Genomic DNA, 12,869 nt, shown 5'->3' on the forward strand with positions numbered 1-12,869 from the left:
CGTCCAGAGCACCACAGACGACTTGCAGAGGACCCCACGAGCCAGGCAGGTTTGGAAGCCTTTCCAGTTACACCAAGTCAGTGTCTGCCCAGTTTCTGTCTTCCGTCCCTTCCCACGATGAAAACATAAATGTGCTCAACAATGAGATATTAAACGAGCATTCTTCAAGAACCAAGTGATTTGTCTCCTTGTGGCTTCAGTTCACAGCTGTCGAAGGAACGTAAAACGTTCTGCTAGGGAATAAAGCAATGCTTAATGAAGACCTCCTAATTCTTTCATTAGTGAAAAAGATGAAATGTTGTGGCGCTTTTATTATGTGCGTAAATAAGACTAAACGTATCTGCCCCTTGCTCTTTTTTCTAGTAATCAGACGTCTTCCATCAGCCTTGTCGGCCATCCTGCCCGTTTTAAATTATAAATGTCTATGGCAGCCATAACAGAAAATATCTTTAACCTCACTGCAAACTTTTCAATTAATTTTCAAATTAATCACAGCCATTCTGCTGAGAGGTAGGCAGACACAGAGGTATTAAAAGCCAAGTCTAAGACTTTATCGATGGATAGAAGTTAAAGGTAACAGGATACTATTATCTGGAAATGAATACCATCTCTCTCTCTCTCTCTTTTTTTTTTTTTTTAAATGATGGCACTTTAAAAAGAAGCTTGCTAATGCATTCAGTTGCACAGATACGGAATCTTCCAGGGTGATGATATACAGCTGCTCTGTCCGTATTCTTTTACCCATGACCTGCAGGGACCACCAATAAATATCCTTCGTGGGTCATCTTAATCACAGTGAAGGGTAAATATGTATGTGTCCCCTCCACATTTTATATTTAGAAAAATCCAGACACAAAAGTAAAGTGAAATATGGCAGAAGAAAATGCCTGCATGTGGGATGCCTTTGGATTTAATGTCTAGACACGAGAAATACGTGTGAATGGTCACCGGACAACGCACTTCTCTTTTTCTAGTACGAAGACTACGCCCAAGTTTATTCATAGCTTCTCTATGCTTCCTCTAAGGGCAAACCTGCCTGGGTGTGTTTGGGTCGTGCTTTGACACGGACGCTGGTGACTAACTGTTTGGAGTTGTCTGCTTTGCCTTTTCCTTCTCTGGCAGCTAAACAGCGACTATGCCCAAAAGCTTCCCTCCCATTCCTGATGCATTTCAGCAGCAGCAACAACAGAAAAATGCAGAGAGGCAACCCACAGAGTCACTTATCAGTACTTACACACGAGTGTCAGATGCGCAGTCTCTGAAATTTTAAAAGAACCAGCCAAGTATACAAAAAAGAAAAAAAAAGGTAGCCAGAGTGTGGCTTCATGGGAACAAAGCAACTGGCTCCTTCTCTTCTCTTCCCTTATCACTTGCGGTTCTGGCATCACGTTGACAGGGTTCAACAACGCTGCTCTGACCCCCCAGAATGCCACTTCTCCGGAGGCAGAAAGGAAGATTGAGCTCTGGCACCTTCGCTTCCTTTTCTGAGACCTCCTGGGTCTGCTGACTGGGCAGCCCCTGGGAGCCAGGAGCTGGCCGAGCACCCACAGTTGGCCCGAGTGTTCTTTTAAGCGGAAACAATTTCACAGAACACCAGCATCACACAAGGCCACACTGACGATGATGGGTCAAGGCAAAATCAAGTCCCCTCCTTAGTCAGGTTTGAACATGGACCAAACATGAATGTTGTCCACACCACATCCAGGCTGACTGGGATGTGTGACTGGGATGACGGCTATTTCTTCACCAATCACAGTTTGAGCCTTGCTTCAGTCTTCCCTCCTAGATCTTTAAGAACCTTGAAGATACCGGGTCACATCCAGCAGCAGCCAGTCCAGAACCAGCCCCTGCCCCGAAGTGGCTAGTGCAAGCCCAGATTCCCTAAGTCTACTCTAACACCATCTTATGGAAATACCCTGCAGTTCCGTTTGGGGGCGGGGGTGGGGGGGAGTGTTCTTTCTTGTTGTTAAGAACAATAAGGCCAATGTTGTTCAACCCCAGGTGTGATCCTGATGGTCTTGGTTGGATCTCGTTGACATGGCTAATGACGTGATTTTAAAGTTTACCCTTCCTGGGGCACCTCAGTCCTTAGAGCGTGTGACTCTTGATCCTGGGAAGGAGAGTTTGAGCCCCACATTGGGTATAGAGATTGCTTAAAGGGCAAGCTATTTAAAAAATTTTAAAATTAATTAATTGAATCAATCAATCAATTAATTAATTTTAAAATTTTTTAAATAGCTTGCCCTTCTCGCATACCATTCCCTTTTACCACATGACTCTGTGCTTATCAGGAAATTAATCCATTAGGCCATTAGAATAAGGGTCTTCTTCCTTCTTAAATAACATGCTTTCTCTGTTAGATAAGTCTGCTCCCACGTTATTGCCCACCACAATCCAGAGGCAAAAATCAAGATTTGGAACTAGAGTCTGTATGCATTGCAGAGTAGACTGATGGAGGCGGTCTCTTGGCCAAATGTAACTGTGAATAAGCTTTGAACCTTGATAATTGACTACAAGGTTCCATGCACTCATTGGCTTGTGACCTTGGTCAAGTCACCAAATAGTCTGACTTGAGTTTCTCAGCCTACGCAATAAGCATGGGAGATGCTAGCTAAAGTCCCTTACAGTTCTAAAGTGTGAAAAAAAGCAAATAAAAATGCATAAGGAAAGAAGACAATCAGAAGGGCTTTAAATGCAGCTGTGGCCTTTCCCCTCCTTCCCCTAGAGAGAGGGAGAGGGAGAGTCAGGAGGGATGGATAGGGAGAATCCCAAGCAGGCTCCACACCCAGCCCAGTGCGGGGTTCAATCTCACGACCGTGAGATTGTGACTTGAGCCAAAATCAAGAATTAGATGCTTTACTGACTGAGCCACCCCAGTTCTGGTATTTTTTGAATAACATCTTTTATTTGATGTATGGTTATTGCTTACTTAGAATCTGTCTTCTCTGCTAGATTATAAACAATTTGAGGTCAGGAGTCAATATTCCTATCCCCAGGACCTAAAGCTTTTCCCGATTCATAAAAAGCCTTCTTAAATACTCATGGAAGGAGACAATACATGGGTGATATTTTCAGATGATTTGTTACTTCATTTTAAAGAATATCTTCAAACATCTTTCTCACTTGGTACCTCTTCTGGACCAAATTTTGTTAGATTCTTTTGAGTTTTTCTTTAAAGGAAGTACCTCTGTTCAGTGTTATCTCCAATAAATTGAGTTGTCATTCTTTGGAGGACTAAAATAAGGTGACAAAGATGAAATTGTACGTGTGAAACATGCTACCGACATTTGCAGGACCGAAACCAACAACGAGTATCACTAGATACCACCGCTGGACTGCGCTTAGCCATCACCCCTCAAATATATACTCACAGCTTCCTTTCTCAAGACTCCGAGATAGGTGCCATGAGACTGTTTCTCACTTCCAGAATCATGGAGCCTAGCGTGCGGTCTTAGCAGATGGTGTTCTTGCTTACGGAATGTGTTTACCGGTATAATTATGGCTTTTATCAGAAGTTTGGAAGTTTTCATAAGAATCATTAAAAGCTCTTTTTTAAAGATCTTTTTTCACAAAGAACTGTCAGATGATATCATTACCTAATTTATAAGAAAGCATGCTATGTTCTATGATTTATGCACAGTATATTTTTAGGTCATTTTTAATTTTATTTAATATTGTTTCCTTTGATACATATAATAAAACTTTTTGAGGGTGATCAAGGCCTTTCTGGCTTTCTCTCAAATTCCTAGTCTAATGGTGGAGCAAAATCCTGATCGTTGCCGGTATTGACAAAGTAAACACCGTTGCTCTAGAAACCTAGACTCACTAGACTCACGCACTCCTCACCTGGACCGTGAGCGTCAGATCCCTCCCTGTGTCCCACTGGAGGTTCACAGGTCCAGGTGATTTTTCTAGGAAATATTACAGACTATTAATTTCAAAATGGGTACATAGGCATGAATATAAACATTTTCCGTAAGGTCATTATGGCTTACAAGGAAAAGTTTATGGTACTAATTTGTCCTTTGTTCCCTTGGGCTTTTACCACCGTACACAGCCTGTTAGAATTTCCAGAGCAACTAAATGCTATATGTAGGAAGTTGATTTTTCGTTGTGGAACATATTTTATTGAAAACGTCTAGTTGTGTTCACAGATAAAAAATAGTGTTTTGAATTTTATTGATACTGATTAGGTATTGCAATGTAATTGATAATATTCTTTGCAATCTAATGGACTTTTAGAATATTGAGGCCCTTAATAGAAGCAGAAATTCCCTGATACTTAAAATACATGAGATTTAAAATGATAAATAATAGCATAAATTTTTGCTAATCATTTTTCATTGTTTCTCCCCCTTGGTCCTAATCAACTGAACACTGAGAAAAAGCCCATTGCTCGGCTAAGATTTATTTAAGACCTTCTCACCTCCTGTCTGACGTGCCTCACACATTCCTGCCTGAGGGTCTTGTCACTGTTTCCCATTCTGGAACATCCTTTCCACCCAGCACCACCTCCAGGGTCAGCTTCTCAAGGAGCCGATCCATAGCCACATTCTTCACAGTGACAACCCCCCACCTAGCCCATGGGTCGTAGCTTGGGGCACGAGGGCGCGTATATCGGTACTGCCTCTGTCTGCTTTATTTTTCCCGTTGCGCTTGTATTAGTGTCCTGTGGCTGCTGTGACAAAATACAACAAACAAAGTGATTCAGAACAACAGGAATTGATTCTCTAACAGTTGAGATCAGAAGTCAAGTCAAGGTGTCAGGAGAGTTGGCTCCTTCCAGAGGCTCTGAAGGAGAGGATGTTCATGCCTCCTTGCTTTCCGTGGCACTGGGCAGCCCTTGGTACCTGCTGGCTTGTAGCCACTTCACTGCAGTTCCTGCCTCTGTCTGGACATTGCTTTCTCCTCCCTGTGTCTCTCCGTGTCCTCTTAGGTGTCGTGTAGGGACACTGTCATTGGATTGAGGATCTGTCCTCATCCAGTAAGATCTCCTCGTGATACGTAATTATATCTGGAAAGACCGTATTTCAAATAAGGTTCTTTTCCAAAGTCCCATGTGGACACGAATTGTTGAGGGGACAATATTCAACCCAACACATGCTTAATGCTATTTGACAAATAATATATTTTGCATTTAGTAAATTGCCATTTGCCATAAGAAATTCGTTCCCAAGGACTAGAACTTTCACCATGTTCAGAACTGAATGTGCAAAAGCTAGGCACACGGTGGCCACTCAGCGAATATTGGCTGGAGGAGTGAGTGGTTTAGAGCCGAATCCTTGGACAGAGCCGGAAGCCAGGCAGCCTGCAGGAATATGGTGGGATGTGAAGCCTGCTCAGGCTTCCAGAAATAAGCCGCAGGTCAGAGAGGTGGCAGATTCAAACATACAACCGAGATGGTGGCTGGTAAGTCAGAGCACATCGCGGACCACCCGCGATCACAGGGAAGACTCCCAAAGGCAGGAGTTGGAGGTGGTGCCTCTTGGGATAACCCAGGCAGCTCCCTCAGCCTTCCTGGAGTCTTGCCAGTGGAGTGGTCTCTTGTCAGCTTAGAAAGGCCACATCTGCGTCTGGTTTCCTGGGGCTCTAACACACTAACAGAAAGTTAATGATTCAGACCAGAAGTCTGAAATCAGGTTCCCTGGGCCATCATCAGCCGGTCAGTAGGGCCATGCTGTGTCCCGAGGTTCTAGGGGAAATTCCTTGTCCTTGCCTTTTCTTCCTGGAACTGTGCTGCTTACCTTTCATGGCTGGTGGGCCCTGCCAATGTCCTCCCAGATAGCAACATAGTTTATTTCAGTGGTATGTTGCCTTCTTAGTCTATGCAAAGTCCATGTTGCCAAATAAGGTAACATTTCACGGGTTGCAGGCATGAGAACCTGGGTCCCTTGGTGGCCCTTAATCAGCCCACCACAGTATCCTAACCAGAGACCAGCCACAGATATGGGGATAAGTATAAGGAGTCCCTGAGTCTTCCTTCCTGATCTCCCAGTGCAGGAAGCGGTGGGATCCTGGGGTTCCACTTCACTACAGGAATGGCCCTTCTCTCCCCTATGAACTTCCCTGCTGATGGCAGGCCTACTTGTAAGGAAAGAGTCAAATTTGAAATAAGCAGGTATGCTGACCTTGTGCTCCCAATATTTGATTTCTCCCTCTTTATGTACTTGATTTTTCATATGTTTTATGATATCATCATAGATGATTTGTGTGAGTTGCCTCAACAGTTCGTGAAAAGAAAAGGTATAATTAGTCATGCAGATCTTAGATAAAAGAGGATTGTCCCCAGGGAGGGAAGAGCTAGCTGGGTGGTCCCCGAGAGTATCCAGTCCCTGGGAGCCGAACATGTCTACAAGCTGTATTGTGGCCACTCCATGCGGAGAAAAGTCGACAAATCATGGTTGAGTGAATCAATTCTTATGATGCCGTTTGGGGAATTACACGTTCCCCAAATGTAAAGCTTGGAAAGAGCCATTTTTTCCTAAAAACTAAAGCAATTGAGCTTGTTTTCTAGGTAGTCCTAATTCCAAGGCTGCTGTTTATTTAAAAGCTAAGATGTGGTGTTTAAATGTGATAAACCACAGAGGGCAGCTTTTGGTGTGTGCTGTCAAATATCCAGAAGCGAGGATATCAAATATCCAAGACTGATGCTTCCATGTGTTTCTCGCTGCATAAGATCTCCTTTGTCAACAACGGTTAAAATATCCCCATTTTGCTGTAAAAATTTCCACCTATCTGACTTTCTTCAGACCACCAGTTCCGCTCCCCCAACCTTATCATCAAGACCTAAATCGAAAACAAAACAGCTGGTCTCATGACTCTGGATGCAAAAGATCAAGCCAATAGGGTCTTTAAAACTTTTGGTTAGAGTTCCAAAGTTTATACATGGCAGGGATTTTCCTATCTTTAAGCAATGTCCCGACAGCTGCGCCCCAGTGAAAATTATTGAATCTACAGTGAATGTGAGTCATGACCCTCCAACACTAAGAACCAAGTGGAGGCATGTTCCTCTGATTTTTGCTAGAAAATCAAATCTTGAACTCCCAAAGACTCTGGTTGTCCGGGGACTCTTTTCAGTGTGGAAGTAAACTTGCTAAAATGTTGTGACAGTGTATCAACTTTTCAGTTTCTCTGCCAGCCCATCATAGTAACGTAGTAACGGATCTCAAACTGTTTGCTATTTAGCTGGGAGCTGAGTGCTTGTAATTTTAACAACTCAGATAGTCCATATAAGAGTGAGGATTTTGTCACAATATTGTTGGTCTATGTGACAAGTTTTAATGGAGAAAAGGTTACATTTGCATATTCTCCAGTTCCATTAACATTTTGAAAGTGAAGCCCAGTCACAAACGAGAGAGTTATGCGTTTGCTCCGGTAGAAAATGGTAGATGGTTCTTATTTCTTGTTCTTCTCTCCTTCCTCTAGTTGTCTGTAATACTGGACTTTTCTCAAGGGTCCACACTGCATGCCCGACATTGCTCTAAGGGGTTCATATATAATATTTCTGATCATCCTACCAATCCTCTGAGGTTGGAATTATTACATCATCATGAGAGATGGACCCAGTGAACATTTACTCCAAACAAAGAACGTGCCAGCCAGTAGAGATTCAGCAGCAAATCAGACACAGAGGGGAGGGGCCCAGGGCTACGGAGAGAGTTCATGGTAGAGCAGGATTGGAACCAATCCTGACTGCATCTAAAGAACTTTTGCCCACCAGGGTACTCTGCTGCTGGAGGGCGATCAGGGGCAAAAAAAACAAAACAAAACAAAACAAAAAACATTTCAAAATGGCACCTCTGCATTGACAATTTTTACAACAACCTAAAGTAGTGTCTGTCTTTATCCTTATGTTCCTTCAAGTAAGTATCAATAAACACATCAGTAAATGGTTATTTTTTAAAAATTAAATGGTATTGTATAAATTTCCAAAATGCAGACGTATTTCCTTTAGAGCAGTCTTAGAGTCACCATCTCTCGTATATATCCAGCTCTCAGCACCTTACCAACCACTTTCACATTTATTACTTCATGTGTCATTGAAGACCGTATCCCGTGAAAGAGATGGTGTTATTTGCTGTGTTCAATCCATGGAAACCAAGACCAGCAAACACTGGGGGGCTCTCCTGCATTCATGGGCTAGAAGGGAGGAAGTCAGATGTTCAAGTTCTAAACGCTTTCTCAGTTAATTTTGACACAAATCCTGGGTTCATTCTACTAAAATAATCAAGGAATGAAAGACTTACAACATGCTTACTCAGCACAAGGGGTCAGATCCAGTCCGTGTGTAGACCAGATTTTCTCAAACCTGGATCTCATGACAGTTTGGGGACAGATAAGTCTTTGTTGGGGAGGGCCATCCTGTCCATGGTGGGCTGTTGAACAGGATTCCTGGCTTCTCCCCTCTGGATGCCAAGAGTATCTTGCAGTTCAGTTGTGACAACCGAAATTGTCACCAAGCATTGCCAAATGCTCCTGTGGACACTTTTTTAAAGATATTTCTTTTTAAGACATTGTCTTTTTAAAAAATCCCCTGGTTAGACATTATTTCACGGTAGTGATCCCAGCAGGCAACATAGTTGTGGGGTTAAATTTATCTATTTGAAAGTAGACCGCTCGTGTTATTTCGTCTCCACCACTTAAGTTTGTACCATCTGTGAGTCAAATTTCGTCCTCTGTAAAATGAAAATAAACCACATAAGACTACTTAAGGATGAAAGAGTTAAAGTGTGCGAACAGGGAACCATGGCAACTGATGTTTAGTGTGCTCACATTGTTACTTAAGGTGATTTTTCTGGCTTTTCCATAAGCCAAAAAAAACCTAGTATTTTTTTTTTAAGATTTTATTTATTTATTTGACAGAGAGAGAGGTCACAAGTAGGCAGAGAGGCAGGCAGAGAGAGAGGAGGAAGCAGGCTCCTCGCGGAGCAGAGAGCCCGATGCGGGGCTCGATCCCAGGACCCTGAGATCATGACCTGAGCCGAAGGCAGCGGCTTAATCCACTGAGCCACCCAGGCGCCCCAAACCTAGTATTTCTTAGCTTTCTTCTTCATAATCCTGACGACAGACCAGAATCGGAATGTTTATATTTGAATGAAAGGCCCTTTATGATCTCATCCCGGACTTGTTTTCTTCTTTGTCCACCGTCCCCTCTTCCAGTCAGCCCTCCTCCCCACACTTGTTCTTAGCCATGCCCCGGCCAGGCTGAGCACACACCTTTCCCAAATCCGTCACCCCCTCCACGACCCCATGTGTCCACCCGTACTGCTCCTTCATTGGTATTTGTCTTTTCCAGGGCTTGTCTTATGAATCCTTGAGGATTAAGACCTTATGTGAAGAAATCATATCATATACCAAACTCTGGCCCAAATCAGATGAATGTTTGATTTCCTCTGGGCCTCTAGTTCTTTCTCCGGAGTCTCTCTCCATGGGCAACAAAAAATCCCAATAATCTCATCGAAGTGAAACAAAACCATTCCAGAAAAAGAGACTTCAATATGGATCATTCCCCAGACTTTGGGGGGAGGGGTGATCCTTTAGCATCTCCCTTGTGAAACTGAAGAGAACATTTGAAAAATTAGTGTCCTCTTCGACCGTACCCACTTCCATGACTGAGACTGGGGAATGCCAGTTAGAAGAAACCAGAAGCAAATGTCCTGGACGTACCACCCACGCCAGCCCAATTCCTGGAAAGCTGGTTTAGGCTGGGAGACATCAAGTCATTTTAAACACTAACTTACCGTTGTCTTCAGTCTTTACCTGCCTTTCTGACCTCTCTTGCCCCCTTCACTTGGTCCCAGAGTACCCCCCTGGTACCCCACTTTCACATGATCAGGACATGGTGGCTCCAGGAATTCCTTCACACTGTGGGAAAAAGTCATTTTCCCCGTGGAGCTTACAACAGAGAGAGTATGGGGGTGGGAAATAGTCACAAAAGTAATGGAAGAGAATTTCACAGTCCTGAGTATTGTGGACAAAACAGGGCAGTAGGTAAGAGGGCTCCTGGGGTCAGGCTTGTTTGGCTGGAAGTTTCCAGGAGTTGCCCTCCAAGACATATGACCTAAGAGTTAATAGAGCCAAGAGAACACCAGGCAAAGACCCAAGGGGGAAGCCTCCCCGGAGAACCAGGATCTTGAGAGGGGGACGGGAGTACCATTCTCAATAAGAAGGAAACTGTTTGGGGAGGTTGGGCCGGCAACTCAGAAGAGGGAAGAGTCCTCTGTGTGGGCCTCCTAAGCCCCATGGAGGAGTCAGATGTTTTCCTAGGGGTAATGGGCAGCTTATGGAGGGTTTAAGACACAGAGATATGAGACTGATGCATAGAAAAGATTGTTCAGAGGGGCAACATGGAGAATGATGGTGTGTGTGTGTGTGTGTGTGTGTGTGTGTGTGTGTGTGTGTGTGGCGTATCAGAGGAAGGGAAAACATTTCAGAATGACCAGCTGGCCAGGGAAATGACCTCAGTAGAACAGAGATAACACTCTCCCTGCCAAGACGCTTTCTTCACTCATTCCGTCATGCCTTCATTCCTGCAGAGCCCATTTATGTCATCTTCGTTTTGTTCCAGGGCTGCCTTACGTGCTAGTTAACAAACATGACCAGAAGGTTGTGGCCCTGGCCTCCTGGAACTTACCACAGGGTGGAGAGGGCGTAGTGCTTGGTCACAGTCCACAACACAGCCAAGGCACTCCCACCAGGACCGTGTGGAAGGGACTCACAGAGGGCTTTGCTGAGGAAATCACAAAGAAGCCAAGGCTCTGCATTTGAGTGAAAGGCCCCCGGGGCCAAGACCATTCCAGGTGGCAGGAGCAGAGGTGGGAGAGAGCACCAGCCAGCTGCCAGCCAGTGTGGCCTGGGCAGGGAGCCCGGGGAGGGCATGCAACGCAAGGCTGGCGAGGTGGGAGATGGCAGATCCAGCAATGCCCGGCGAGCCACGGGAAGAGCCTGGTCTTTATGCCAAGGACACTAAGAACCAGTGAAGGGTTTCAAGCAGGAAGTGGCCCAGTGAGGTTTGTGTTTGGGCCTATTTAGATGCCTTAGAGAGGAAGAAGGGTGGGTGGGAGGTGACTGGCTTGGTCAGCGCGGTGGAAGGTGAGGAATAGGTTTGGGGAGAGAGTGGTGGGGTAGAGGGGATGTCTGGGATTCCGGATGTTCCAAGTGGAGGCTGACAACAGCCTTGCTTTTGACCAAGAGTGAAGAGCTTAGACCCTTCCTGGACACATGATTCTTTGGAAAGTTCATCTGTTATGAGCTTGGGCTGTGTGTGTGTATATGTGTACACGTGTATATTCATGCCTTTACACAGATGAACCCATGTGTGTGCGTCCGTGCTGTCCCGAAGACTAGAGCTCTTGTTCGAAAGACGCTATTGATATGTGCCATATAAGCCCAATAGAGCAGGGCACCTGCGTGACTCAGTTGGTTAAGCGACTGCTTTCAGCTCAGGTCAAGGTCCCGGTATCCCAGGATTGAGTCCTGCATGGGGATCCCGGCTCCGTGGCAGCAGGGGCGGGGGGGGGGGGGGAGGGTCTTCTTCTCCCTCTGACCCTCTCTCCTCTCATGCGCTCTCTCACTCTCTCTCTCCTCTGTCTCAAATAAATAAATAAAATCTTTTTAAAAATAAACCTTTTATCTGGTTAATAAAACAGGCTGAAATGAATTCTTTGCTAATCACTTTCCGATAGCACAGGCTCACCTGAATTCATCTTAGCCATCAAGGGTCTCTATGACACTGCTAATCTGAACTTGTAGGTATTCTGTAGACTTCTATTTTATTGGAACAAAGAATAGAATTTCAGTTGGCTGCTCTTCTAAGCAGAAGGACTGTGCTATCTTGATGTTGCCGAAGTGGTTTAGATCATACAAGAGAAAGAAATTAAATTAAAAAGAAGAAGAGGCTTCCTGTGTTTCAATCCATAATTGTTTTTTTTCCTTTGATCACATAGCTAAAAAGTTTCAGTAGTTTGCTTACGACTATCAGCAATCACTTATGGATATTTTGTAGCGGAGATACTACTGTACTTTATGTCCTTTTGGAGAATATGTGTGGCTGTCTAAAATGTTATGTGAATTTATTAAATACTTAGTGCACATTCAACTGAATGCTGTTTTTTTTCCAATAAAAACTGAGCCAAATCCAAAGGAGTCCGATTGCCTATTGTCTTCAGAGCCCGTAAAGGCAGTGCTAACACGATTCAAGGTTTGCTTGACAACCTCTGCTAGTTGTGATAAAGGGAAGATAAAGAGAACAGGTTAGAATCTACGAGGACACTTTTAGCCTTTGTCTGTTCCTTCTCTGCCCCATTTTTCATGACTTCTCTTCTCAGATGACAGCACTGACCTGGCATCAACAGGATGTACGCTTTTGAGTTGTTTTTCCAGGAGTAGAGTGGTTATTGTAAAGCCATCTCATTTCTCTCCCGCCCTCTCCGTTGGATAAATAGTACCCTTCTGTGGCATGTGGGTCAAGTTTTTATCTGTGGTCTCAGAGGTTGCTTTTTTATTTCTCTGTTAAAAATTGGTTCCTTGCTGCAGGAATGGAATCCCTACAGTTGGCCTGGTTACCTCCGTGTTCTAGAGGGCTGAGCTGATTGATTTCATAAAACAATATTCCTTTGCATAATGGTACCATCAATCTTGTGTTTTAGGATGGACTTAAATGACTCAGAGTGTATTTGTCACATTAAATAAACAACCAGCTTCTTGGAGTAGCTCAGATGTGAGAAGGGGAATACGGGAGAAGACTGTGTAATGCAAAAAACTGATGATTAACGTTGTATGGATAGACCTAACTCTTGAATTTCCTTTTATGACATCTTCCTGTTGCTCTCCTTTTATCCTGGGAGAATTGATTATGGAATCTGTTTATT

At 44.1% G+C, this 12,869-nt stretch overlaps 1 protein-coding gene across 5 annotated transcripts in view; it reads left to right on the forward strand.

The window, feature by feature from the left end:
- CTNND2 (catenin delta 2) overlaps positions 1–12,869 on the forward strand; it is a 921,273-nt gene that overhangs the window by 658,281 nt on the left and 250,123 nt on the right. The gene's annotated exons all lie outside the window — the stretch shown is intronic.

The sequence above is a fragment of the Meles meles genome, chromosome 3 (genome assembly GCF_922984935.1).
Source record: "Meles meles chromosome 3, mMelMel3.1 paternal haplotype, whole genome shotgun sequence".
In the NCBI taxonomy this organism is placed as follows: Eukaryota; Metazoa; Chordata; class Mammalia; order Carnivora; family Mustelidae; genus Meles; species Meles meles.